We start from the raw sequence: 27241 nt of genomic DNA on the forward strand, positions 1-27241 counted from the left end.
ACACAGTAATTTTCTAGTTTTATATGTATTCTAGGGAAAGGAGGGATTTAGAACTTTTATTTACTTTATTTTTTTATTATATTTTATTTAAAGCCTCTTTTTTTCACTATTTTATGGGAGATTCTATACATTACTATTGCGGCTGGTCATAAAAATTGTGTTGAAAAACTCGGCTTATAATTGAGTATATACGTAAGGATACTGTATATCCTTATCATGAAGGTGGCTGAGGGTGAGCTGCAGTAGTTGCAGAGTTTTGTAAATGGTCTCTTCTTCACTAGTCCTTTCAACACATTTCTTTTGTACACTTTAAGTACAGGTATGCTAGCATTAGTACTAACTCTTTAAGAAGTTTTTAATCTTTAACAATAATGTGCAAATTGCTATAAATCATGTGATGTTTATTTGGCAGCCCGTGGCCTGTTTCATGGCCTGCATTTTTGATCTTCAGTTTAGGTCTCAATCCTGCCTGCCTCTGATAGGATGCATATTGGGAATTTAAAATAAATAAATAAATTCCCCACAAAATTCACTTTTGGTATTGCAGAGTCCATAACAAACTGTACAATACAACTAAATAATTAGCTAACAGAAAAAAATGATGCCATTTGGCCTCACATAATATGTAATAAAAAGTGATAAAAACTCATATATATATAGCCCAAAATGGTACTGCTAAAAAGCATAGCTCATCCCATACAAAATAAACATTCAACCAGCTCTGTCAAAGGAAAAATAAAAATATTATTCCTCTTAGAAATTTCAAAAACAATTGATTTTTTTGCCAAATGGATTTTTATTCTGCACAATTAATAGTGCATAAACACACTATATAAATCAGGTATTGCCGTAATCATACTGACCCACAATATATTATTTGTGTTCTATATTGAAGTGCAAAAAATGTAAATGTTCAAAAAAATGGCATAATTGATTTTGGTTTTAATTCCCCCCCCCCCCCCAAAAAAAAAAGGAGTTTTGACAATAAATTATAGACATCACAAAATGGTGCCATTAGAAAATGCATATCATTCCACAAAAAAACAACCACTCATATGGCTACACCATCAAAAAATTAAAAAAAATATATAGTTTGTACAAAAAAAAAAATAAAAAAATAAATAAATCACCAAATCTTTAGGACAAAAGCAGCTATGGCAGGAAGGGAATGTATAAACTGTGCAATTGCAGTCAATAGGCAATAAAAGGGCCCCCAGAGTCACTACCTCAAATATAGGAGCTATTGGGAAAATAGTATAAAATTTGGTTTACCCAATGTACTCCACACAGCTTACATTATCACTAATTACCATCTGCTGTACATTCACATTTGGGAAAACTAGTGTTCATTATGCCCCCTGATACATTTTTTCAGGGATGCGTTTTTCAAAACGGGGTCATTCCCTATAGGATTCAACTTTACTAACATCTCAAGGGCTCTACAAAGGTAACATGGAATCCAAATACAATTTAAATCTGCACTCCAAAAGCCACATAGCGCTCGTTCACATCTGTGCCCTGCTGTGTGACCAACCAGGTTCTACCCATATATATGACACAGTTGTACCCAAAGTAACATACTTAAAAATGTAATGTGCGGTTAGAGACTGCTAATTGGTATTTTGGTCACCTGTGAGACTTGGCATGACCTTAAGGAAATATTAGCCCCCAATACCGCCTATTGGTCTTATACCAGACCTATTGAAGCCAAACATTGCTTACCTAGACACGTGGCATCACCTATTACTTTTCCTGCTACTTGATATTATCAATAAGATGGCTGAGATAGACTTCTCTGACTTGAATCACTGATCCCTAACAAGTCTCTCTCTTTTCTGCATAAAACACACCTGTTTAAATAAGTACAGGAGTGGTCTGCAACTAGCAAAACACGTACCGATCTCACTCTGTTTGAATGCTCTCTTCTAGCTCACAACAAACTTATATCAAAGACATCATATGTTCTCTCCGGATTCATACCTTCTGACAAGCTTTATAAACCAGTTTACCTAACATCCTTGGAACATGGATTGAACATAACACTCTTTAAAAATCAAAGTAAACAGATTCTTCAAAACTCCAAAGGTTTTTCGCAGTGTGTACGGATCCAAGAGACCCACTACAAGTTGCTCACCAAGTGGTACCACACCCCAAGTTGGCCTTACAAAACGAACTTGGCAGATTCAGATCTCTGCTGGAGATGTCGTGACCAGAGTGGAAGCCTCTCTCACATCTGGTGATTTTGTCCAGAAATTAGACAGTTTGGGCAGGATGTACAATCTACAATTAGGCAACTTACATCAATGACTACCTTCAAGATTACACCTGAAATAGCTCTGTTGTCGCTGCCCTCTACCCAGTACTTCCCATCTAAGTTTAAACTCATTTTCCTCCTACTATCGACAGCATTCCTACTAAATGATTGCAAACCGAACCTCCAACTAAGTCCAGTTGGATTGCTAAAGTAAACCAAATTTCCCGCTTCAAGGAATTGTCCAGTTGGGAGAGTAGAATGCATGATCATTAAGACACCATGGAAAAATCTGAACTTGTGAATGACACCCCTCCCCCCCCCTTCATCCCTCCTTCTGGTTTTCCCCCTCCTTCTCTTCCACCCCCACCCCCCTTACTAACTAAACTTCTCCCTACCTACTTATCCTTTCTGTGCCTGGCTCCTCCTTCTCTCTCTTTTCTTTGTTCTTCCTCTTCCCTCTCTTCTTTCACCCTCCATCCCCCTTTCTCACGCTTGTCTCTTTGTTTACATATGTTCACCATTCTGTTGTACTATTTTTTCAGATGTCATTAACACGTATTATCTTTGTATGTATGTTAGCTAGTAAATAGTGCTTTCACTTATTGCTGTGCTGCAGTAGGTACCTGTATGACACCTAAGTGTGATTATTACATCTTTTCAACCTCGCTAACACAACAGTTATAATAATTCTGAGGCCTCTAGTAAAATGCAAGTCTATATTTTCTTCCTGAGATCACAGTTTTAACAAGTTCACCCCCTTTCTGCTGTCACAAAGGCAAATGTGCAAGATCAGTGAGTGGTAATTTATTAAATTGTGATTTTGTATGTTCTGGAATTATATGGTGTTTTTAGGATTCACATCATATCTTACACTAGGGTTTGCAAAGAGTCGCTGTCCAGCTGTTTGAAATTTACAACTCCCTGGTAGTATTGACCCTAAGGCTAAGGCTCCACATTGCAGAAGCAGGGGTGAGCCTGCTCCTTTCGCCGCCCGAGGCTAACTGCAGAAAGCAGCCCCCCCCCCCCCCCCCGCCGGGAGGAGAGGTCGGATCGGGTGCGTGACCGGGTGGATAGGGGCGTGGCCGGGCGGATCGGGGGCGTGGCCGAGTGAAGGGGCGGGGCTTAGCCCTGTTCGCCGGCAGAGAGTAGGCCCGGAGACTGCCTGCTCTCTGCCTGAGCGTGAGGGGAGGCTGCTGGAGCTACGCTGCTCCAGTGGCCTCCCCAAACCACCGCTCGGTGATAAGCCAGTCCAGGACAGCTTGTCCTGGACTGGCTTAGGTTAGCAAAAATGCCGCCCTCCCTGAGGCCCTGGCATAGTGACGCCTGAAGCGCTCGCTTCAGGTCGCCTCATGGGAGGTGCAGCACTGTGCAGAAGAGCAGCTTTTTGTTGCAGATTTAGCTTTGGTTTGATCCAGAGTCAGGATCTTATTAATCAGAATGGATTATATGTACTTCCTATATATTTACTTTTTTATTGTAGCCACTCTTGACTTTGTCTCAAAAACCACAGCAAAATCTGCAACAAAAAAGTAGCTTTTCCACAACGGGGGTCCTTTAGCCTTAGAGCGTGGCCTGCATCAGCACCCGGTTTACCCGGCCAAGTGCCAGGACCCCAATCTCCTAAGGGGGTCCACTCAGCAGCGGCGTAGGGTATGGGGCCCGCAGCCAGCTAGAAATGGGAAAACCTGGTTCCCTGACCACTATACATACTACTAATGGAAAGGGATCTGGCGATTACCAGGGCATCTTTCCAATAGAAGCCAGTCCAAGGAGAGATGATTAAAAAAAAAGTACTACTCACCTGTAGTGGGCTTAGCATTCACTGTGTAACTCTTCTGTCCGGTGACTGAGATCCTGCTCCCCAGACCTCACTGTTGCGGCCTGTGATTGGGTGTAATGATGTCATCATGCACCACGTGACTACTAAGGCCCAATCAGAGGCCACAGAAGTGGCCTCTGGAGAGCAGGACCTCAGTCACAAGGCAGAAGCGGACCTATGAAGAAGTGAGGATACCTAGGAGAGTTGGGGTAAGGTGTGAGGTAACTGTTTATTATTTTTAATCACTTCTCCTGGACCTCTGATTGGGTCTTAGATGACCTCAGAGTATAATAATAGCACCAGCTCTGAGGGGGGAAGGGGGCTCCTGTGTGGGGGACACTTTGGAGCATATAAAACTGTGTGGGGGCCACTGCAGGGAATATAATACCGTGTATGAGTCACTGCAGAGCATATAATACTGTGTGGGGGCCACACTGGAGTATATAATACTGTGTGGGGGCCACGATGGAGCATATAATACTGTGTGGGGGACACTTCAGAGCATATATTACTGCATGGGGCCACTGCAGAGCATATAATACTGTGTGTGGGCCCCTGCTGAGCATATAATATTGTGTGGGCACCACTCTGGAGCATGTAATACTGTCTGTGGACCACATTGGAATATATAATACCGTGTGGGGGCCTCAATGGAGTATATAATACTTTGTGGGGGCCACTGCGGAGTATATAATACTGTGTGGAGACTTTTGTGGAGCATATAATGCTGTGTGGGGGCCACTGTGGAGAATATAATAATGTATGGGGGCCTGTGTGGGCATATAATAATAATTAGAGATGAGTGAACGGTGTTCCATTGAATTGATATTCGATCGAATATCAGGCCATTCGAGGTTTTCGATTACAATCAAATACCACAAGGCAAATGCAGAAAAAAATCGTATCCCCTCCCACCTTCCCTGGCGCGTTTTTTGCACCAATAACTGTGCAGGGGAGGTGGGACAGGATCTACAACAATGGAGGCATTGAAAAAAAAATCGGAAAAAGGAATTGGATGGCTAAATCAGGTGACCTCCAATTTAGACGAATGGTGGATTTAACATTCGACTAATTTGGGACTGTGAACTATGTGACTGTGAGACAGGAACAGATCTACAGGCAAGGTTAGCTAGGGATTACCTTTATTTAGGGGGTAATGTTACTCACCCAGCTCTTTGGGGCTCTATCTGGTCGGGATCCCTGTCAGCTTGCGATATGCCGGAGCTGACTTTTTCCCATAGGAGTGCATTGACCAGCGTTGATTGGCTGAATGCCATACAGAAGTACGGCATTCGGCCAATCAACGCTGGTCAATGCATTCCTATGCCGAGATGAAGCAGAGATGAACCTGCTACACACTCAGCTCTACCGATGTAGCAGTGTCACTACACAGCATGTAGTCCAAAAATTGTTGGACCCCACACTGTCTAGTGATTAACCCCCCCCACACACACACACACACCGTTGTCCACTTACCTGCATAGCTGCAGCTCCCAGCTCCTCTCTTGGTCCGGTCCTCTGTCCACATGTCTTCAGAGCGCCCTGCGCCCACCTCCCGAGACTAGTATTATGGAGAAGGGGGACTAAGCCCCGCCTACTCCCTGCATCTCTACAATACTAGTCTAGGGAGGCGGGGTCCTCTGTCCTCTTCAGAGTGCCCTGTCAATGCACTGCTATGGGAAAAAGTCAGCTCCGGTATATTGCAAGCTGACAGGGATCCCAACATAATAAAGGTACTTGATGCCCCCAGGCATATTTCCTCTGCTGTTCCAGTTGCATTGCAGAGGTTGGCATTGGCATAATTTCCTGGTGTGATAGTGGACTTGGTGACCCTCCTGAGTCGAATGGTGGGATCCCCCGTAATAAAGCATTTTTTCCCCATAGACTATAATGGGGTTCTATAGTCGTTTGAATAGTCGAATATTGAGCAGCTATTCGAAACGAATATCGAATATCAAACATTTTACTTTTTGCTCATCTCTAATAATAATCAATTGGGCCATATAGAGCATAGAGAATATAATGCTGTGTTGGGGCTACTGTGGAGCTCATAATGCTGTGCTGGGCCACTGTGGGCATATAATAATCAATTGGACATATAGAGCATATAATACTGTGAGTGGACCACTGTGGAGTGGCACTATTGACAGTATCAGACCCTGTTTACACAGTGGAATCTGGCAGTGATTTTGCAGCGAATTTCATGCCTAAATCTGCAGCAGATTCCTCCCTCATTCTGCCTCCTATTAAAACTAATTGAAGCTGGAAAAAAGCATCCTGCTGGATCTTGTCGCAGATTCTGCAGCTGTTTCGGAGGCCGTGGCTTGTACTACAGTGCAATCTAGTAATCCTGCCTGAGGAAAAAAAACAAAAAAAACCATACAATTTTAGTTGTTTTTTCCTGCAGTCTGCATGAGTTATTCCAAAAGGGGCCCACTGAGGCTCTCTAAGTTGCAGCTTAGGTTGTTCTCAGGTTTTTTTTGTGTCCATGTCTCACAAAGGCAGCAACTATATTTTTTTTTCTGAAGTATAAAATCATATCATTTGCTTTGCTTTGTGATGTTTTCTATTCACTTCAGCATTAGTATTTTTAATTCAACTATGGATTTTCTTAGTCCTGTAACCGTTGTTCATAGAAGGCATCATACAATATTTCTATGCTAAGGACTAGTCACGTAAATAAATATGTAAAGCAAAGTTGCATATATTATCAAGGTTAATGATGTAGTATTATTAGGGTAACAAGAATAACATGATTGTTGCAAACCTTTGCACTATGTCCTACTGTGTCATTAATCAAAATTTTCTGTGGGTTAATGGTTTAGAATGATAGATTATTAGACAGGCTTCATTAAGAAGGTTAGACTTGTATCATTAAGCTTGACAATAAACAGTTTTCACCAAGCAATATGATTTATGTGAGCAAAAATGTTTTCTTTGCTCTGAAATGATACTAGTAGGTGAAAATATTAAGAACGAGATTATTGCAACTATGTTTTATGTGATTTAATGCCTAGTGGGAGGTGTAACAATTCTTTAACATGGCTATTTTTGTTCTATGAATTGGTCTGTTACGCATTTGAAGTATATTCTCTATCAGCATACGTAGGGCCCTATATATAGCACAGTATCCTGAAATAGTTTTAGGTTGAATGATGCATTCTTAATTCAGCATTTCACAAAAAATAGTTATTTGTCTATATGTGCTGTGTCCCAAGTGAATTAGCAGTGTGCACTTGGGACTACAGTAAATTCAAAGATTTGCAGACTGTGGATTAATAGAAGCAAACACACAAAGAGGTTGTATATCTAACTCAACATCCCAACTAGTACAATGTGATTATTCAAAAATCTGCCACATAATACAAGAAAATGTGTGGAGAGGTTGTGTATTAGTACAAATGAAGAAGGCTTATGAGAACTACACAAATGATATGATACTTTTTTTTCTAATGATGTGTTATTAGTATATATTTAACCTATAATGTAACTACAATGTATATATAAAGTAACTTTACAAAAGTAACTAGATAGAATACTACTTTTGGAGACTACTGTTAGCTGCATTTGGTATTCCCTTATTTAGGTTTCAGGATGTATCCTGATAGTGAAAGTTTCCTGTTCATTCTGTATCCTAGTTTTGGCCTTAAGTACACAGCAACATTTTCATTTTTCATTGTCACATTCTGAAAGCCATAGCTCTCATGACCTGACTTGGCTTGGCTTTTTTTTTTTGTTTGTTTTTTGCAATTAAAAAGATTTCATTGAGTTTTACAAGAAGTGAATAATAGTGAACATAACAACAAAAATAACATCTTGGAGAGGGAAGAAGGTGAGGGGGAAAAATCCATAAGGAAGTGAATAGGACAAGTGAGGGTTGGGGTAGGGAAGGGTACAAATCTCTGGCACAGCAGAGCAACAAGCATAAAAAGAACATAATGGAGAAACAAGGCAAATAACAATGAGAGGGTACCTCAACATGAAGTGGAAATAAAATCAAGTGTCAAATAGAGAAGGGGAGTATTAGAAGAGTAGGGGGAACAACAAGCAAAACAGAGAGTGAGTGGACAGGGTAGAGGGAGAGATGGAGAGTTCAAGGAGGGGAATCAGTAAAAGAGGATTGAGAGGCTGAGGAGTAATAAAATGTATTCCATAAGAGCCATACCTTTTCGTGAGCGCTATCATATAATCTGAATTCAGCAACCAGATCCTCCATGTATACTGTAAATATTCCTGAAGCCAAGCCATAATGGTTGGGAAAAGGTAGATTTCCACAACTTAGAGATGACAGTCCTGACCGCAATTAGCATAAAACCAATGAGCCTACAACTGAGCTTGTTAAGCTTACAGGGAAAGAGAGAGGGGAGGAGGGGTACAGGATCATCCGTCAGGGAGACCCTAGTGACCTTCTCAACAAACTCACACATCTGGGCCAAGAAAGATCGCAGGAGGGGGATATTCCCACCAGATGTGCAGCATCGTGTCCCAGTCTGCACATAGTTAACAGTGATCTGAAACTGAGAGAAGGATCTCATGGAGTATGGAAGGGACCCTGTACCATTCAGATAGAATTTTATAGTTTGTCTCCTGAGCTTTGCAAGAGATGGAGAATTTATGGATTAGCTGGAAGGCCAAGCCTCCCTCTCCATTTAGGCATGGTTAGGGATCATTTGGCAATCCTGGGAGTTCTTGAGGTCCAAATAAATCTAGTTCACATCCTTTTGACTGCAGTGAGGAAATCTTTAGGGAGTACTATAGGGATCGTTTGGAACAGATAAAGAAATCTTGGAAGGATATTCATTTTAGGAGGTTGATGTACCCTAACCATGAGAACCAACTGGTTAAATATGATTGGAAGGGTGGGAAGAAAATTTAGCAAGTAGTGGTCAGATAGAATCCTGAACTTCCAGATATGTAATGGCGTACCAATGAGTCTGATAGGGAGATAAGGGTGGTGCTCTTGGAAAGGTTTATTTTGTAGTGTAGTTGCTGAAGAAATTGTAAGTGGTAATTTCATGGAGGAGAGAGGGAAGGGAGATAAGGGGTTGAATGATAAACAGTTGTCTGGGAACGATAAAATTTTGAGGTGTAGGTCCCAGACATGTAATCGCATTATGTTCGGGTTACGCCTAATGGCAATTAGTAGATGTTCCTTGTCTATCGCATAGTGGAGTGGGGAAAGAGGACACTTTTGGCAAAGTTTCGATCTATAATGTCGAAGGTCTTCTCCGCGTCCAAAGATAGCAACATCATAGGAGTTTAAGAGTATTGGGCATTGTGGATAGCAGTAAAGGCCTTCAGTGTGTTATTCTACACTTCTCTCAGTAGGATGAAGCCAACTTGGTCCAGACGTAACGGTCCACTCCAATCACTTTGGTGTAGAGTTTAGTGTCAGTTTTAATCCGGAAGATGGGTTTGTAATTGGGGAATAACAGAGGGGTTTTGCCATCCTTGGGGATAACCATGATGTGAGAGAAGAGGGGAGGAAGGCCATATTAGTTGAGATCGCATTAAAGGCCTTAAACAGCAGGGGGAAGTTGTGATTAGAGGGATTTGTAAAAACGTGTCGTGAAGTCCTTGGGCTTTTCCAGACTACAGTTCCTGAAGTGAGAAATTAGCATCAAATTAAGTGACGTCAGTGGCCACGAGGGAGGGAAGAGCTGTGTCAGCGATGTATTGTGAATGTAAGGGGGATAGGTTGTAAAGGGACTCATAGAAGTCATGGAAAGTCAGTGGCCACGAGGGAGGGAAGAGCTGTGTCAGTAATGTATTGTGAATGTAAGGGGGATAGGTTGTAAAGGGACTCATAGAAGTCATGGAAAATGGAGGCTATATCTACTGTATGGTGGGACGTGCCACTAGAGGACTGTTATTATCTTATTGCCCCACTCATACAAGGAATGTTGGCCTAGGTGTCGCAGGCACTACTGCTCATGCTCCAGGAGTGATTTAATTTCATGGAGGGTCACTGTGAGGGCAGCAAGGGTACCATTTTGAAGGGTTTGTTTATGTTGAGACTTCAGAATGCTCAAGGATCATAGGAGATATAACATGCTGCAGCCCACATCTCCTGCGGCTTGCAGCTCCCTCCAAGTTATATCAGGACACCCCCATAGAACACATTTCAGGGCTTCCCAATGAATAAGTGGGGAAGTATTGTTCTATATATAGTGAAGTTCAAATTTGCCAATGGAGCTCTTAAGCTGTTCCAGCGGCCGCCCCTCACACTCAGGCAGAGAGCAGGTCCTCTCCCCGCCTGCTCTCTGCCTGTGAACACGGCTCGCTCCGCTTGGCCCCGCCCCTTTCCTCTCGGCCCCACCCCTTCTGCTCGACTCCGCCCCTTTCTTGCGACCCTGTCCCCTCCTCCAGGGGGGGGGGGGCGGCTTTCTGACGTCCGCTTCAGGCGGCAGAAAGCCCAGCTTCACCCCTGCAAAGCAACAAGAAGTAGAAGGATTTATGGAGTCTATTGAGGGTGTAATAAGGGACATGATTACAGCCATTGGAAGAATCTGAAATATAGTGTCAGTACAGGATGGTTGTTATGCCATATTTGTCCTTTTTTGAACATGTGAATAAAGGTTACATTTTATCTATATGAGTATTTACTAAGATACTGGTGTTTTTACCATTTGGAAATTGTCATATTGTCATAAATGTTTATTTTTGTCACCTCCCTTCGGCCACCAGATATTATACTCTGAGGTCTGAAGAGATTACAAAGTATAATCATGTCCCTTACAGTTCTACCTGAAGAAAGTTGGACCGAATTGGGAATTGCTTTGTCCAAACATAGCTACGGCCAAGAAATACTACTCGCACAAGCACACTGTCAACAGCATTTACTCAGGTAGATAATGTTTGGTTAAACACAGGTTAAAGTTAGATGTTCAAGTGTAAGAATCAGGCAGGATCAACATCAGCAGTCTAAGATTATGTTCACATGGAGCTTTTTAAGGCTGCAAAAATCTGCTTAGGAATTAGGAATTACTTTTTTAGGCTTAGCCCCTACATGGAGGAAACGTAGCTTTTTTACTGCAGATTTTGCAGCTTATTTTTGAGCCAAAGCCAGAAGTGGATTGAGCAGAAGTTTGAAGTATAAGAGCTCCCTAGATATTTCCCATTACTTTTGTAGTCACTCCTGACAAAATCTGCATTTTTTGACGTTACGTGTTTTTTTCAGTGGTTTTCTTTTTTTATATATACTGTATTTATTCCTCCAGCACACTTTGTGGATGAGCATGAAAAATCTGCTTCAAAAAACCACATCACAATAGCATCATGTTATTTCTGCCTCTGATTTCAATAAGTTTTTTCAAGGCGGAATCAGCCTGAAGATAGGTCACTTTTTTTTTAGATGTTTTTGAGGCGGATTTAGCAGTAGATTCTAGACTGATAACTCTGCAGAACACAACAAGGCTGGGGCCCCACATTGTGAAAACGCCATGATTTGTCCTCACTGAGTATGTATTTATGAGACACTGTTGTTTGTTTTTCGGTGGTTTTATCATGTCATTGGTCTAATATGAAAAAAATTATATTTTGATTATAATTGTAGCCTGATTATTTATGTAGATATTTTTGTAGGTCAAGTGTTTTGATAGGTGTTTCTATTTAGTTGTTGCATTTCCTACTCTATACAGGCTGATTCTATATAAATATAGACATATGACTCTATAGGTTTACTGCATTGTCTTTACTTGCAGGGGCTTGCCGCTCTTTGATTTGTGAGATCCCTCAGCTGCAGGCTGCATTCAATTGTATCTATGCCTTGGGAAGGCAGAATAGAACAATGAGAAAAAAAGTAAAATATCTATGAAAAAAGAATAAACGAGCTATGTAATGTAATGGAGCTACAATATCAGATTACCATTATGCAATCCTTATTACCGTAATATATTACAAAATTGGCATGATTAAAATCCCAAATAAAATTCCAATTTAAAGTAAGCGTTCGTAAACTGACAATTAAAGAACCATTACAGTAACTCCGATAAATTGAAATAATGAACAAACACTCAAGCAGCAAAAAGTGAAGATGTAAATCAAACAGCAAAATTGAAGGGCAATTTATGTGTTGCAGCACTAGATGGTCCTGTTTAAATAAACCTTAAAAAATGTATGAATCCAGGAATTTATTAAATAGAAAAATGTAAGCTATGCTAGAACAGGATTTGGAGAAAGTTAATTCTGCAGGGGTAAGTTAAACTTTTAATAAAATCAATTATGATTATGAATCTTTAGCAGGATTACGATGATAATGGCTCAGTAAATCTTTCTAATAAAGTATAGTAAAACTAAGCTTGTAATAATGCATAGCTTGCCACAGTCATGAACACTATAAAGTATATTAAAATAATAAATTGTTGGTGTCAAAAACTGTTTGAATGAGGAACGTTCATAGTCATAGATGAAGTGTTAAATTAAACACATTTTGCTAAGAATTTTTATGATTAACCAATTAAGTGATTTCTTACATGAATACTCTTAAATGTAATTATTACTGTTATTTTACACTGGGTAGTTAAAGGAATTCTCTATGGTAGCATGTGAAGGAATGTTTCCTGTGAAGACTATGCTAATATGTGGTTTGGCTTATAGAAATTGGTCTTATTACTTAAATAGTTTTTTGATGCCTGCTTTGTTGGCAGAATGTTCAATTATCAAAACCGCAGCATGGGCATATAACGTACAGTAAGCCACTGGCACACACTGGATTTATGATGTGGGGCATGCGAAATTCCAGATTACAAAAATTTACCTTTTTTTTTCTGGATTTAATGAAATATAATTAGAAGTCCTTTAAAGGGGTTTTCTAGAAAGAAAAAATCTGTTTTCAAAAAAGGTCTGTTAGTGCTATTAATGGGTTAATAAGTGCACCCAAATACCTTTAACAGTGTTTTGAGTGATTTCTGGGTTTTTCTGGAAGCTCCTGGCATCCTTTTCATTTGTTAACATGATAGCTTCCTGTTCTTTTAGCCTACAATTACCATGATGCATTTCTTTCCACTTAGTTTCCCGTCTCACCCCCCCTTTCCTCTCTCACTCCCTCATACAACTTCCCTGTTTCTCTAGCTAGCTAGACAACTTACTACTAGCCCTTCCTAACTAACTAGCCTCTCCTCCCCCCCACCCGATCATACTTACCGTATATACTCGAGTATAAGCCGACCTCCCTAATTTTACCACAAAAAACTGGGAGAACTTATTGACTCAAGTATAAGCCGAGGGGGGAAATGCAGCAGCTACTGGAACATTTCAAAAATTAAATTTTTTTTGGGTGCAGTAGTTTCTGGGTGGTAGGAAAGGGGAGGGGGTGTTTTGGTTGTCTGTCTGCCCCTTCCCTGAGCTTGAGGACTGTTTTTTTTTCCCCACGTGGAATTCAGCCTGGCTGAATATAGGGTATCTGCAGTGCACCTATTAACTCCTTCCCGACGGAACAGGAGCACTGGAGATACCCTATATTCAGTAGACCGGGCACTTTCAGACACAGGGATACCTAATGTGTGTGTGTCTCACAGTCATTTTCTACTTTCATATGTATTCTAGGGAAAGGAGTGATTTAGAACTTTTATTTATTTTATTTTTATTATATTTTTTAAAGCTTCTTTTTTTTCACTATTTTATGGGAGATTCTATACATTACTATTGCGGCTAGTCATAACCCACCTCCCCCCCCAAAAAAAAAATAAAAATAAAAATAAAAAATAAAATAAAATACATTTTTTTTTACTTGACTCGAGTATAAGCCGAGGGGGGCTTTTTCAGCACAAAAACTGTGCTTACAATTTGGCTTATACTCGAGTATATACGGTACCTGTTTTCTTGTTTTGGAGATCACTTTCTTTTGTGCCACAGACTCCTTTTTCTTCTTCTTGACTTCTGAACATCACTGGAAAATCAAAAAATGTTCCTGGGACATGACCGCTCCAGTGATCTGGGTAAATATACATTTTTGATACAGTAAGTAAGTTAGAAGTTAGGCGGGGAAGGGGGGGAGTTGTTTAGTTTAGTGTAAATTTATTATAAATCCAAATAACTTTTTTTTATATGTTACTGTATCATTCACAGATTAGTCCCCATAATTTAAGGGATTACAGTTCTATAGTATTTCTTAGATTTTATTTAGAATAGCAATCTAATGTACTTGGCGATCAGTGCAGAACACTCATTACAGAATAAAGTTTACATGATACATGGATGTGAACAAACTTAACAGAACTCCAAATTGGTTGAGGATTCCAGTTTGTCATGAAACAAGTTCAACTAAAACTATGAAAGGCACCACATGGTGGTCACACATAGAAACAAATAGGATATATATCACTTTGTGATGACTTGTCACAAAAACCATGTTGTGTTTGGAAAAGCTGCTAAAGAGGGCATTCACACTTGTGCACGTGTCTGCCTGCCGGGTCACTGTCCTATTTCCCAGGGAAACTACAGAGGGGACAGCTTCCCAGTGGTCAGTTTTAAGACCTGTTCATCTGAATGGGTTTTTAAAGCAAACCACTGGTGTCTATATGTAGCCTCTCCGCAGGAAAACCTTTTTTTTTTTGCATGGACACAAAGTCGGACATGCAGTCCGTCATCCAATTTCCCCATGGAATAGGATGGAGACCCAGCAGGCAGACACGAGTGCAAGTGTGAACGCCCTCTAACTTGTGATACACATATCAGAACTAGGGTTAAGCCGATCTTGACTTTTCAGGATCTATTTTAAAATACGATTTCCGATCATTTTTCATTCGAACCCGATCTCAATCCCAATTCCGATCCCAATGTAAGTCAATGGGATTTTTTTATTAATCGGAGATTGGATTTTAAAAGCAATCCTACCCCCTGGTGTCCACGTCACATCTCCCCGCCCTGTACCCGCCCACACTAAGCCACAAGCCCCGCCTACCTAGCGCTTTAAACACTAACCTGGGAGGCGGGGCAGCGAGGCAAGAAGAAGGAGAGCACTGGAGCAGCCATCTCTAGAGGTAAGTAGCTGCTAGAGATTTAGTTTAGCCTTCCATTCGAATGAGTGAAGGCAGCCGGCGCGCAGGGGGTTAAGGCTGTGTGTCGGCTGCTTCCATTCATTCCTATGGAACTGTAGTGGAGCCTTCACACTGAATATACATCGTATACTCAGTGTGAAGGCTAAGCAATGCATTGTGGGAAAAATCACTGATCTCGATCCCACATAAAAAGATCGTGTTCGGAATTCCAATCGCTCAACCCTAATCAGAACATGTCTTTCCAAAAGGACATGTAAGGGAGGAAAGATCTCCATATAGTGTCCAGAATTATGTTTATTGAATTCTTCCCTTTAGATCTTCAGAATTTTGCTGTGTAATAGTACAGTTGTCCTATATTATTTACAGCAATAGTTCACTGCTTATTAAAGCAAAGAACACAATTCAGCTGTACCAGAGACAATTGTGCAAAGGTTGTGCTTTAACTCACATTATCTAGCCTGAAAAAGAATTAAAGTTGAAACCCCAATAGGCTGCTTATAGCAGGAGTATATGAACAAAATTCAAGGCAGGGAATAATTGCATTGTAAAATAGCTCTGCTGAACCTTTTTTCTTTTGCCATTGGTTAAAGGATATGAAATCTCTAAACTTATTCTGACCTAGAAACTGCTTTACCCAACTGTCCCTGCAGCCCTAATTAGTTGCAGAAACAGAGTATTTTACCGCATAACCTTCAAATCATCTCTTTGAATTTTCTCTGTGGTTCTAAATCTCATTTTGTCCCAAGTGTTTTGCTTGTCTTATCTCATAGAGTTAATGAAACAACTCAATCAAGAGGCCGGATCCTTACACATACTGATTTATGCTCAAATATGGAAAGCTAGGGCTGAAATAACTATAGGTAAAGCCTTTGATAGTAAAGCTATTGATTATTTTATACACTAAACATTCTAAAATCAATTACACACATTCAACTTTCTCATAAAATGCTTTTGAATATAGAAAGGAACATGGAAGTATATACAAGTACCTGCTAAAATTCATTGGTGTTTTAGTTTTTAACAAAGTATTATGCTTTAGTTTTTTTTATATCAGGTTATATTATACATTTTCTAATCTTTGAAATTATACCATTGTGAATTAAAAGACCATATTGTGAGACATTATATTTGGTCGTACAGATGCATAGCTCTGCATTAGACAAGTATTTTAAAAATATATACCTCTGTGAGTCAGAAATCACTACCTATAAAAATGTATTAATGTTGGTATTTGGGTGTAGCTGGTTAGTGTCAGTTCACAGAGAGTCTTTTAAAGGCGTATTTTGAGGCACTGCACTGCATTGGCATCCTGTTGCGGCTAGCCACGCGAAAAAGAAAGCAATGGAAAAGGAAGAGGAATTTCCTCTTTCTTTTCCGCCATGTGAACTGACCCTTAGTTTACCTGTAGCTGTACATATTCACAGTTCACTGCTTAAAGGGGTATTCCCATGTACATAATTATTTTTAAATTTGTAGATAATTAAAAGTTAAACATTTTTGCAAATATAAGTAATTAAATATTCTGCAGAGTTTTAAAGATTTTCTCTAAATATCTTGTGGTCACAGTTTTGTTGTCTTGATCGGTTGCCAATGGACACGGCCATGAATGCAGGAACTTTATAAGGTCAGAAAATCAGCCATGATTTCTTTATTGTGGCCGAATATCTTCTGATACATGTAGTGTCCCTGCCTGATATCCCAGCTACAATAAGAAAATCATAGCTGGGTTTTTGACAAGTCCCAGACCATAGAAAGTTTCTGCATTAGTGGTCGTATCCTTTAGCAACCGATCAAGACAACAGACTCTCACCACTAAGATAGTTACAGAAAATCTTTAAAACTTTGCAGAATTTTTAATTACTTATATTTGCAAAACTGTTTAACTTTTAATTATCTACAAATATAGATATTACTTAAAGGGGTATTCCCATGTACATAATCATAAGGGTGGGGCAGTACTAATTGAGCAATGCTACAGTATTTGGAGTGGGAACATAATGTAACAGACTCCTTTAACTTTTTCACTCTTTGTTTCATTGCAGCCATTTTCTAAAATCAAAAAAAGTTCATTTTATTTTTCATTAATGTGCATTCAGCATCCCATCTTGACAGAAAAAAGGAAAAACTGAAAGATCGCATGGTCATAAGTATTCAGGCCCTTTGCTGTGACACACATGCTGTCCATTTCCTTCTGATCCTCCTTGAGATGGTTCTACTCCTTCATTGGAGTCCAACTGAGTTTAATTAAACTGATTGGACTTGATTAGGAAAGGCATGTACCTGTCTATATAAGACCTCACAGCTCACAGTGCATGTCAGAGCAAATGAGAATCATGAGGTCAAAGGAACGGCCCAAGGAGCTCAGAGACAGAATTATGGCAAGGCACAGATCTGGCCATAGTTACAAAAGAATTTCTGCAGCATTCAAAGTTCCTAAGAGCACAGTGATCTCCATAATCCTTAAAGGGATTCTACCATTAAAACTTTTTTTTTTTGTGGATAACACGTCGGAATAGCCTTTAGAAAAGCTATTGGTCTCTTACCTTTAGACGTGGTCTCCGCCTCACCGTTCCTCAGAAATACAGTTTTTTACCGGTATGCAAATGAGTTCTTTTGCAGTGTTTTCTAAGTACTCCAAACAGATGACCTCTAAAAATCATATTTTTTTTTTAGTTAGTTTCTATTTATATAAAAAAACTGTTTTGTGTGCACGATATAAAATACATCTAAGATTCATAAAAATGTGGAACATACAAACAAATCCATGCCCTTCTGAACACACTGAAAACTGAAAATGTAACTACACAAATCCCTCTGGCACTGATGCAGTTAAACAGGGAGTTCAAGAGCAAAATGTGACAAATATATTTTGCCTAGCATTACAAGTTACTTTTGTGGCTGTTTCATAAGCTTTATAATAAGGCGAAAAATCTTCCAGCACATATCTCCAATTCGGCTGAATGACCTTCGCCCTACAGTAATTGTTTGTTTGTGGTGTGTGCATCTCTTTCTTTGTGTCATTTCAAGTTTCTTACAAAAAGCAATATCCAGATATGACATCTTAATTGTTTCTTCCACCTTATATATATATTGTAACTCTCAGACATCACTCGGAAACAGATGTGTACATACCATCTAGAAGTAGGAACATAGGAAAGATTTAATGAAAAAGGGACATTTTCCATTTTCTGACTATATCTGTTGCCACTATATCGGTTAACGTGGACTCTGTAGGTTCTCAAGAAAGTTGATTATCTTTGTTTTGCTCAGCCACTATACCTGCTCACATACATCCTTGTGAGTTCACGCTCTCTCATGAGAATCTGCATACTTGGTGAGGTTGGATTCACACCAACTGTGATGAATGGCCCAGAGTTATGGGGGATTTTTTCACTGCCTTCTCAGATATATTTACCTTTTGCCCTGTTAATTTACTCGACCTGATTAGCAAGATGCCAGAGATAGTGTCCAATTGTCCAAGCCTAATCCTCCCTAGAGGTAGCTTGGCTCATCCCTTTGTCTCAACCTGGGCATGGCATTATCATAATTGTGCTAACTTCATTATTCTTAGCAGGGGTGTCTGGGATCAGTGGACTGAGAGCCTTGCTATCACCTTTTAGCGGACAACCTGACTCTGAGTAAACCTTCAAAGGGTTTTGACCGTATATAGTCATACTGGTACAAGGTGAGGGGGGAGAGCTGCCCACCTTGCTGAACTCATCATGGGAGGGGGATGAGTGGAGATATAATGGCACACTTGACAAGACCCCAAGGTCTTGTTGTTCTCCCTGGACTGCTAGGATGTGTCACGAAGTACTGTGATGCTGTGGAAGCTAATCCCTTGGACTAAGGTCTCTATTGCCTATGGAGATACCATGCACCGTGGACTATTCTGCTAATGGGGAGTCAAACCCCCTACCACCTAAGGATTACTTATGGACTCTAACTACTTATAGACTCTAAAGGACTGTGCCCTGGATTTCATGAGGTGAACTCCGGAGACCCAACTGGGTATTATATTTCTGCTTCTAATCTTTTATTCTTTTTATCTTACTGCACTGTAACATACCTTTCTGTAACCATATAAGCTTGTATCCGCTAGCATATATCTCTATGTATGTTGGTTGTCTATTCTTGACACTCTTGGATTAATAAATATAAAACTTTAGAAAGCTTGTCTCATATTATCCTATAAGACCCGGTCCCTCTCTCAGGTTGAGAGCGGACAGTAAAGGTAAGAAGGCGATCGCAGTTTTGCCCGTGGCAAGGCCAGGTAGGCCAAAGGCTTGGTCAAAGTGGCTTTGGTGAGGCGAGATCCTTCACATTGGTGGCAGCGTAGTGGGATATAGAATAACAGTGTTGTGGGTTCGGTATAACTCAAGCATTGTGGATTGTTGTGGCAATCCTATGATTCAAGCTCGGTACTAGAACAAGCTGTATATACAGTGAAAGTGTGATTCAGTGCTGTTTCCTCCTTTCTCTTTGTCTATCCTATCTTCTGTTCTGTAAGACTGCCCAGCGGATGGCTAGCAGTCTGAGGAGCAGAACCAGGGAGTTGCAACAACTTGAGTCCAGTGGTACTGCACAGGTGGCTGGTGAGCAGACAGACGCCACTGTGCAAGATATGGACGAAAGCACAGAAGAACTCCTCATGCCTAGGACTAATTCTCCTAATGGACCCAGTAGTCCTGGGTCTATGGAAGAGATGGACTTTTCTTTGCAACTGGCCCTAAAACAATTGGGCCCCAGTGACGCTAATGCTCGTCTACAGTTGATCCTTGAATATCAAAGGGCTTGTGAGAGCCACAGCAAGGTATCAGGTGGAAAGAGAGGAGGTGGCAGCTGTGAGGGCACATCAGTTAGAAATGGCCTGGCTGCAGAGGTCTAACAACCCTTCTCAATGCCAAGATGGCCGTGAACAGAGGCCTTGCCAAGAGGACTTTCCAGTCTTGGAGCCAGATGGAGACTTGGACAAGTTCTTTCAGGGATTTGAAAAGGTGGGCAAACAGCATCAACTCCCAGAAGCAGAATGGGTCCGTTACATGACTCCTGGCAAGGCCAGGTAGGCCAGAGGCTGCGTCAAAGTGGCTTTGGTGAGGTGAGATCCTTCACACCAACAGATATATTTATCTGTATACCTATATGCCTACCATTGAGTACAATAAAAATATGTTTTTCCACATGGTACAGTATGGCTCCTAGTATGTTTTTTGATCTGCTATGAGCTTGCATGTATTATTTTTCTTGTAATATATTACTGTATTATCCATGCTGCTGTAACTCGCTAAATTTCCTCGTGGTGGGACTATTAAAGGATGATCTTATCTTATCTTATACATTTGAATTGGAATGCACAGTCAATTGCACATCTCAGTATTGTTGAGGTTGTGGTATCCCAACACATAATGGACACTCTTTTGGCATAGGTTTACTCATTAAATCTAAGCGTATCAGTGTGTGTTGTATTTTGGGAGATGTTCTCCTCATGGGTGCCAACAGTATATTACTAAGGTACACTACACTGGTAGTGCCAACGGCATCTAAAGTATGCAGGTGCCATTGCGCCTACATCTTTACTCATCAGAAGGCTGTGATCAGTTGTTTTGACAGACGGAAGCCTATTGAAGGCTCTCAGCCTTGTCATTACATCAGTTCTATTACATGCTGCCAATGCTGCCAGAGGCTGCCAGAAGCAGCGTGTAATAGAAGCAAATGGATTCCACTATACACTGCAATACATTAGTATTGCAGTGTATTGTGTAAACGGTCAGGCCCCCTAGGGTTCAAGGTCCCTATGGGGTCATAAAAGAAAAGTAAAAAAATAAATTTTAAAGTATAAAAAAAACACAAAAATTATAAAAGTTTAACCACTTCCAGAAAGCCCATAGACTATAAACATCCGGATAGTGGTTGCCTAGTTCTGACAGGACGTACCGGTATGTCCAGTCAGAACACAGCAGCTGCACAAGATCGTGCAGCTGCTTTCACTGGGAGCCGGCTGTAACTTCAGCCGGAGCTCTCAGAGAGATGGCAGGGAAGGTTTATTCCCTTCCCTGCCTTCTCGATCGCTTTGTATACAGCACTCAATGAGGGCTGTATACACAGCTATGGGTGCCGCCATGATGCAGCCGCCCTCTGACCCGGCGGTCACGTGATCACCCGGGAGCAGCATCTTGTAAGAGCTGCTGGGTCCTACAGGACCCAGATCAGCTCTGTATACCGTGTAGCAGTGTGCAGGAGGCTTTATTCCTCCTGCAACTGAGGCTAAATGTACTAGCCCCAGTTATAGGAGAAATCAGCCTCCAGTACAAAAAAAAAGTGATCAGATGTCTCCAAAGGTCTATTATGACCTTATGGGGACACCATCTGAAAAAAATATTTAAAAATTAATTAAAAAGTTAAAAAATGAAATAAAATAATTAAAAAAATAAGTAAAATAATAAGTAAAATAATACGCCAATAAAATGACGTTATTAAAGGTTATAGCCCCACCCCTGATGACACCATACAAAATAAAAATTAGCGTAACGGAGAGGAAAAACTATTTTATAAAGTTTTTCAGTGACACTTTGTATTAAACAATAATTAATAATGTCCAATTTAACAGCTTCAATCCCTTGAAATGTAATGCTGTTGGGGTTACCACCATGACACTCGCATACATGTCTGCTTATGGGCTGATCTTCCACCCTATTGATGTTACCTATATGTTCGAGAATTCTTCTCCTAAACTCTCTTGTGGTTTTGCCCACATAGTTAAGGGGACAAGTGCAAGTTGCAATATACACTATCCCTGTAGACTTACAGTTGATAAAGCCCTGGTTTTGGAATGTCTCTCCAGTAACTACACTCACAAAAGAGGTACTCTTTTTGACAAATGGACAGGCTTTACATTGTCCACATTTGAAAGTGCCATCCGGGATCCTAATCGCCACGTATGATGACAAATTCAGGGACATTAAACACATGTTAGACCCATTGTGGAAGATTTTACAGTTAGACCCTGACATTAAGGGCTCAATAACCTCATATCCTTCTATAACCTATCGTAGAGGGAAAAATTTCAAGGATCTACTCACACACAGCCATTTGGGACCAGCAAAAAGAGAAACGAACTGGCTGGAATGGAGGATCCCAGATGGCACTTTCAAATGTGGACAATGTAAAGCCTGTCCATTTGTCAAAAAGAGTACCTCTTTTGTGAGTGTAGTTACTTGAGAGACATTCCAAAACCAGGGCTTTATCAACTGCAAGTCTACAGGGATAGTGTATATTGCAACTTGCACTTGTCCCCTTAACTAAGTGGGCAAAACCACAAGAGAGTTTAGGAGAAGAATTCTCGAACATATAGGTAACATCAATAGGGTGGAAGATCAGCCCATAAGCAGACATGTATGGGAGTGTCATGGTGGTAACCCCAACAGCATTACATTTCAAGGGATTGAAGCTGTAAATTGGACATCAGGGGAGGGGATATTGACCGTATCCTCTTACAGCGTGAGGCCTGTTGGACCTATCGGCTAAAAACAACCAAGCCGCTAGGACTGAACGATGCTATATCGTTCACTTCTTTTTTATGAATATCTTTTCTTTTCCAACGGTGTACTCCGTAGTTATGTTTCCCATGAGTGTGAAGACCAATTGAGCCCTGGTTAATAAGGCTGTTTCCTAATGTCCTACAATAGCCTTCCAGGCAGTTATTTTATACTGTCGTCTTCCTTTTAAGTCCTAATAACCCTGGAAGCAAGGATGTAGGCTTTCGGGATTTGGGGCTTACCCTGGTCATCTATTTTTAATCTGGATTTTCCTTTTCCCCCTCGTTTGGATTGTCTTTCTGACCTATGTCAATTCGCATGTATCTCTATCCCTTAATCTATCAGTTAACCATCATGTTGGGCACATCTATCTAAGTCACACAATAGCTGTGTAAACAGCATGGTTGATACAAGTAAAGAACTGCTATGGTTTATATGGATAGGGTCAGATGTTCTACACATTGACCCATCTTTAAGAAGTAGTCCATTACAGTTTAGCTAGTTGTGACTGTGCTTAACTGAAAAGGTTTTTGTGATAATATTAATCTGGTCTGTGTATAGTATATTGGTGATGAGTGATAGTTTGTATATAAAATGCCACTTGAGCATTGTATATGCTTGGGTGTGCTTTCAGTGTATTATAGGATTAACAATGCAACCCTTTTTGGATCTTTGGAACATTTTTAGACTCACAAAACGTTGAGTTGTGTTCACACTGTTGCGGTTTTCTATTATAATACTGCATGTGAGCAAAAAAAGTTTTTTGTTTCCCGTTTTCTTGCTTCCTGTCAATTAGGATACTAATAGTGTGACTTTGAAACATCTGTATGGATAGGGGTATACACCGTATCTATAATCACTGGGCTATCTTTACATTGTTATATGCTTATCCATATAATACATGGTAGTTCCAGACGGGACACATGACGTTTTTTCGGTGTGTGCTGGTTCTAATAGGGATAGTATATAAATGGTCAGAGAATATGAAGAATCCTTGGTTATAATCTGAAATCATCTTCATACTTACCTAGTCCGCACATATGATATGTGGAAAGGTGGGTACAGTCAGTAACGGAAGCTCAACTAATCAGGATGTGAGGGCGTAGTCTGCCGTGACGCTGCTACTTTTGAGAGCCCGTGATTGGCTGACAGCAGGAGAAGTGGACATATACACTCACCGGCCACTTTATTAGGTACACCTGTCCAACTGCTCGTTAACACTTAATTTCTAATCAGCCAATCACATGGCGGCAACTGGCATGTAGACATGGTCAAGACAATCTCCTGCAGTTCAAACCGAGCATCAGTATGGGGAAGAAAGGTGATTTGAGTGCCTTTGAACGTGGCATGGTTGTTGGTGCCAGAAGGGCTGGTCTGAGTATTTCAGAAACTGCTGATCTACTGGCATTTTCACGCACAACCATCTCTAGGGTTTACAGAGAATGGTCCGAAAAAGAAAAAACATCCAGTGAGCGGCAGTTCTGTGGGCGGAAATGCGTTGTTGATGCCAGAGGTGAGAGGAGAATGGCCAGACTGGTTCGAGCTGATAGAAAGGCAACAGTGACTCAAATAGCCACCCGTTACAACCAAGGTAGCCAGAAGAGCATCTCTGAACGCCGCACAGTACGTCGAACTTTGAGGCAGATGGGCTACAGCAGCAGAAGACCACACCGGGTGCCACTCCTTTCAGCTAAGAACAGGAAACTGAGGCTACAATTTGCACAAGCTCATCGAAATTGGACAATTGAAGATTGGAAAAATGTTGCCTGGTCTGATGAGTCTCGATTTCTGCTGCGACATTCGGATGGTAGGGTCAGAATTTGGCGTCCTTGGATCCATCCTGCCTTGTATCAACGGTTCAGGCTGGTGGTGGTGGTGGTGTCATGGTGTGGGGAATATTTTCTTGGCACTCTTTGGGCCCCTTGGTACCAATTGAGCATCGTTGCAACGCCAAAGCCTACCTGAGTATTGTTGCTGACCATGTCCATCCCTTTATGACCACAATGTACCCAACATCTGATGGCTACTTTCAGCAGGATAATGCGCCATGTCATAAAGCTGGAATCATCTCAGACTGGTTTCTTGAACATGACAATGAGTTCACTGTACTCCAATGGCCTCCACAGTCACCAGATCTCAATCCAATAGAGCATCTTTGGGATGTGGTGGAACGGGAGATTCGCATCATGGATGTGCAGCCGACAAATCTGCGGCAACTGTGTGATGCCATCATGTCAATATGGACCAAAATCTCTGAGGAATGCTTCCAGCACCTTGTTGAATCTATGCCACAAAGAATTGAGGCAGTTCTGAAGGCAAAAGGGGGTCCAACCCGTTACTAGTATGGTGTACCTAATAAAGTGGCCGGTGAGTGTATATAGAGTAGTGTTCAAGCGCTCGCTGGCTTAACATCAAAGTATCGGCGTCCACCATCAGGGCGCCGAGAACTGCGGTTTTAACCGCATTCTTTAACTTTGGGGTTATCTGTTAACAACTATTACTCTCCTGATGACTCGAGTGTGAGGAGTACGCTAGACGAAACGTGTAGAGAGGAAATTTATAGGGCTTCATTAACAATAGGTGGTGTGCTAACTATACTGGGCTGCAATTCATCTAGCTAAGGCTATGTACCAGAGTTAGGCACACCCAGTTAGACCATTTGAATAGGATAGTGATGCTGAAAGAACAATGTGTCTCTATCTGACCACTGATTATATGTAAATATTTGGTGGGACACAGCATACAACCATGGGCTATTTAGGCGCTGTGACCCATTGAGCATCAGTATCATTAATTTAGGAAGCTAGCACAGACAATGTATCTTTTGGTATAGGAGGGTCTGTGTACATTCTTCAAAGCAACCTTCAACTAAGAATACTGAGCTAATAGACTGGAAAGGTTGGGAAGTGTGGATTAATTTACTCTATATTTCGAAACTGTAGTGAGGGTCCTTCCCATAATACCGATATCTAAGTCATAACATTAGTGAGTTGATTGTAACTCAATTTAGTATGGTAACTGATGCTCAACAAGTTTATGCCTGCAATTGAGTGTTTCTATATCTGCATTCCATGTGACTTTATTGAGGTCACTTTGGAATGAACTAGTGTTAACTCCGTGCTCCCCAGACTGATGGTCTAAATTTAAGCTGGGGATACAAATCAATAGGAGTAACCTTTTGTGTCTGTCATTATATATATGTTTTTAAAGTATTCCAATAAAGTATTGAAGTTTTATTAAAATATTTTTTGCCACCTTAGTGTTTAGTTCAAAATAGACCCACTCCAGTTTGACTTAGAAGGATGTACACCACTTCCTTGGAAGAAGGCAACTGTGCCATGAGAGGAGATGGCATAGTAAGTTGTAAGGTACTGTGGGATGGAGCATGTTGGGCTGTTTGGCATGTGGATCAGAGTAGATCAGTAGCACAGTACATCAGAGTCCTCCACAGAGGATTGATTCAGATATGTCAGGTGGCTGATCTTGACCAAAATGGTATCCTTTGCATAGGGAGGAATAGAAAAGCTGATTTTTGGTAGGGGGGCTTGCAACCCAGTTGGATTTGTGTGTGAGTGAGTGAGCGAGCATTGTCCTTGAGCCCCTGAGTGTGCAGGTGGTGGGGGAGTTATTGGGACTGTCTTACAGTTTAGCAGGAGGTGTCCCTGCAAGAAGTTTCTTCTTATTGCATTGTGGGTACATATGAGGCCCCAGGCGTCGGGCAAGATGGCTGCCTTGGTTTTGCGCCATTAAGGGCACAGTGAGAAGATGACGGTGCCTGGTAGTCGGTACTCACTGGAGCGCCTGGATAGTTAGATGGGTGTGGAGCAAGAGCGGCAGATTCTTGGGAGGCTTCTCGTGGATCGGGGCTGTCAGCATGAAAAACTGGAGAGCCAGAAATGCTGACACCAGAGAAGTGAGATGGTCTAAGAAGGCGGGCGTCAAAGCATTGGGGCTAGCGCCATTTTTTGATGAGCTGCAGAGGTCAGCTAGTGGCCTGAAGTAACATATCCCGATCTCAGTCACCTGGGTAGAGAGCTCTCAGAATGTGTGACTGCTTGGGCTCAGGCCCTGTTGATTATCGTTTTTGACTCCCCGCCTTCCAATCAAATCCAAACCCCATAACTTTTTATTTATCCGTTCACAGAGCCATATGAGGGCTTAATGTTTGCGGGACAAATTGTTCTTCATAATGGTACCATTTATTATTCTGTAAAATGTACTGGGAAGCTATTTTAAGACAATTTCAATAGAAGTTTGTACCAAACTTGTTTGACCCGAAATGAAACTGGGACCTGAGCCACCAGAAACATAGCAAACCCTGAGAGGTTCGCCTAACTTCTTGAGCACATCTTACAACTAAAAAAGAAGCTGTAAATAACTTAATTAGCCATAATCTGTCTAGTTTAGTTGAAGATTACTCCTAAGTGTTTAAAGTTTATCTTGTAACAATAGGGAATAGCATATTATACTTTGCTGCAGTATTCATTATAGCATAGTGCTGTTTATTAATTCATAATTGATAAACCAAATGTGTTGGTATTAACTTATACAACAATTACATACTGCACCAGTTAGTGGACAAGTCCACTTAAAGATTCTAGCATACAATATAACCTTTCTTAATATGTAGAAA

The sequence above is a fragment of the Leptodactylus fuscus genome, chromosome 1, assembly GCF_031893055.1.
Source record: "Leptodactylus fuscus isolate aLepFus1 chromosome 1, aLepFus1.hap2, whole genome shotgun sequence".
Classification (NCBI taxonomy): domain Eukaryota; kingdom Metazoa; phylum Chordata; class Amphibia; order Anura; family Leptodactylidae; genus Leptodactylus; species Leptodactylus fuscus.